Genomic DNA, 3,825 nt, shown 5'->3' with positions numbered 1-3,825 from the left:
AGAGATAGAAAGTAGCAGCTCTTTATTATCTTGAAGTTCAGATTATAGTAGTCTATATATAATCTAAGATCTTCATTCTTCTTCTTTATAAATATCACAGAGACTCTTACAGAGATCTGTGAAGATTAGATAAAGTCATTCTTCAGATTCTTCTTTATATAGATCTGTAAGATCTCTGTCTTATAATAAAAGAGCTTATAGATTGATTCTTAGAAGAGTTTCTACTCTTCTATTAAATCTATTATTAGATTCTTCTTATAGTGAGAAGAAAGCTTAGCTGTCTTTACTGAGCTGAATATCTCTGTAAGATCTCAGTATTTCTCTAATATCTGAAGCTCAGTTTTCATAACTACAAGATTCTCAGACATTTATAAAGTTATTATATAGATAAGCTTATCTTCTCTAATTAACTCTGCAGTATTAACTGATTCTATCTCTGTAAGTAAGTCTGTTAATATGAATTGAAAGTATAAATCTGACTTACAGACAGCTATGTGCAGATTATATCTTTAAAGTTATATAAGTTCTAAGTATATATTATCTGTGATATCTGTGATAATCACAGTTTCTACAAATCTTCTTCAGATTTTAAAGAGATCTTGTAATTTAAAGATAACTCTTATAAGTCTCTCAGTTCTCAGATCTGAGTTCTTATATTCTGCTTATTATAAGAGCAGGTTTTCAATCTTTATCTTTCAGCTTATTCACTCTGTGAGCTTTAGAAATATTACAGTGATCTGAAATTCTGAGTTCATTAATACTTTTTATACTTATAAGATAGTAGTATTACAGTATAATCTCTCTCTGTAAGTAAGTATTTTCATTGAGAGAGTAATAGATTCAGATATCAGCTTCAAGACTCTTAAGAAGACTGTTACTAACTCTATTTATAACTTCTCAAATTTCTATTTTAATTTATCTGAACAGTTTATATAAAGATATTCTAATTTAGAACAGATAAAGCAGAGTTTCTTTTTCTTAGTCTCTCTATTATATACTCTATTTACAGAAGCTTATAAAACTCTTTTTTTCTACTCAGTAGTCAGATATAAATCTCTCTATATTTTATTATCTTTTTCTAATAAATCTGTTCTCTATTATTCTGATTCTTATGAGACTGATTAATAATCTACTCTTTATAAGTCTGTGACTCTCACAGTGATTCATAAGTAATAAATAAGAGTTATCAGTTTTTTCAAAATCAAGAGTTTAGAGTCTTATTTAATAAGCTTGTTCTATATATCTTTATTCAGTCTCTTTATAAATATTATCATTCAGATCTTATTTCAGAGCTCTGTTTTCACAGATCTTAATTTATATTATAATTTCATAAAGTACTATGAGTAGTCTTTATCAGATTTCTTATCTCTTTTTCTAATATTAATAATCACAGTTTAGATATTCTCTATTCAGCTTATAGAGTCTCTTAACTTATTCTCTAAATAGATCTTAAGAATAGATCAGTGAAATCTCTTATAATCATTCTCTAAATAGTTCAGTCAGTTCTTAACTTCAGTATAATAGAGATCTGTTATTATATAAATAACAGCTTCTTCATCTTTTATATCACACAGTCAGACTTGTAAGTTAATTTTAAATACAAACTTATAAAAGCTTTTATAGATTATAATTTAATAGATAATCTTAAGTGATTATAGCTTAAGAAAGTTTCTTTTCAGTTCATAGATATCTCTGAAGATTATATCTAGAGACTCAGTTTAAGAGTGTTTACAGATAGTAAGTATTTCTTATAGAAAAATAGCTTAATTCTGTAAGAGATGCTTAAGAATGTTCTCTACTAAGATTAATTCATTTATAAGTTCAGAGAGTTTCTCTGTTATAGATATAGAGAATGATATTCTGTATTATTATTATTATTCTTCAATTATAGATGTATGCAGTCAGAGACTATGACATCTACCTGAGAACTTTAGTTCTCAGGGTTTTTTCTATGTCTGTAAAGTTAACTATTATACATTCATCAATTTCAGATATGCAAAATCAGAAAATTTCAGCTCAGAATACAAAAACTGTTTACAAATTACAGTGTTTTAACATCTTTTGATACTTTGAAATCATTTGACAATATCATGACAAAAGAAAAGAGAAAAAGAACACAGTCTCAAAGATAGACACATTAAACAGATAGATAGAAAGAAATTGAAAGAAAAAGATAAAGAAAAAGATAAAGTAAAGAGAGACTATAACAAAACAAATTATTAAAAGAGAGTGTATAGCTGTTTTAACAGACTATATCTGATTGATTTTCTTCTCTTCATATTCAGGTAATTCTGAATTTAGTCATTTTCTTGTAGCTGCTTGAGTTTCTGATAGAAAGTCTATTAAGTATTTAATTCCTGTCTCAGTTGAGAATAAGAATCTCATATTTAATTGATTTAGATCATACTTCTCTTTCAATCTGACTCTGAGACTATTGTATAATGCACAGTGCATTACAATATGCTCAGAATTCTCATTTGTATTGCAGAATGAGTATTCTATTGAGTCAAATCTATCATCAAATCTTTGTATATAAGATTTGAAATAGCCATGTTCTAGTTTCAGCTGTATTATAGATGAGAATATTTTCTTTTTACATTTAATTGAACAAGATTTCCACTTGGATTTTGTTTCAAATCTTGAATAATGTATACTCTTCTTTTGTTTCTGCCAGCTTTCATTTCACTTGTCTAAACAAGATTCTTTTATTTTTCTTCTTATAAAAGATCAGAACATAATTTTTTGAATAGATCTGCTTAATTCTGCACTCTTTTTTGCAGCTGAATCAGTCAATTCATTGTCATGAATATTCATATGAGCAGGAACTCAGTGCAGATGAATTATCAGCTTTGATATTCTTCTCTTTTGAATTTTTAAAACAGAGTTTAAGATCAGTTCAAGATTCATTTAATCATTATGAATCTAACTATTTCTAAGTCTTTTTAAAGTAGCTTGACTATCAGAGAATATTCATGCCTCTTTCAAATAATTTCCTCTTTTATGAGATTTTATTTCAATGAGTTTGAAAGCTTTCACTATTGTAAATAGTTCAGTATCAAAGACTTCACATTCAGAGCCTAGATTTCAGAAATCTGAGATAAAATTAATATTATCTTCAGTATAAGCAATGCCTGCATCTAATCTATTCAAGTTCTCATTTTTTGGGTCATCTGAATAAATCAGAATAGAGTCTTTTATATTAATTGTAGAAATTCTTTTCAAATGCTGTTTATATTCTTTCTCTTTTGATAGTTCACTTATTTATAAGTTTATAAGAGATTCAAGCTTTTCTCTCCAGAGAGATAACTTCTCATGATCAACTTTTTCAACATTTAAAGAAGAAAATTGATTTTTAATCAGAGAGTATAGTCTGTACAGTTGAGAAGGCATTTTCTTTGAAGAATCATTTTCATTTCAATCAAGAAATCTATTCCAATCCAGTTCATTTCCAGAGTTAATTGATGAAAATGAAGAAGAGACTCTTTCTCTGATTATATGATTTGAGCTCATCTTTACAACTCTCAGAGCATAGTTCATACAGGCCTTTTTAAATCTAATAGCAGAAGGAGGAATTGAAGCTTCAATTTCCATTGCTTTAATAGAAGATGATTTGAATGCTCTCAGAATTCTTCTCAAGACTCTGTTTTGCAGACTTTGAAAGAGTTCAGTGAAATTCCCTTGATTATTTCATCAAACTTGAACTTCATAATCAGCTACTGATGTAATACAGGCTATATATAACTGTCTCATAGTCTGAAAGAATAGACCCCTCTCTGTATTTGATAGTCTGATTATGTTGTTCAATAGTCTTTCTGTCTTGACAGT

Source organism: Blastomyces gilchristii (genome assembly GCF_000003855.2).
Source record: "Blastomyces gilchristii SLH14081 genomic scaffold supercont1.11, whole genome shotgun sequence".
In the NCBI taxonomy this organism is placed as follows: Eukaryota; Fungi; Ascomycota; class Eurotiomycetes; order Onygenales; family Ajellomycetaceae; genus Blastomyces; species Blastomyces gilchristii.
The sequence above is the reverse complement of the archived record's forward strand: the minus strand, read 5'-3'. Positions refer to the sequence as shown.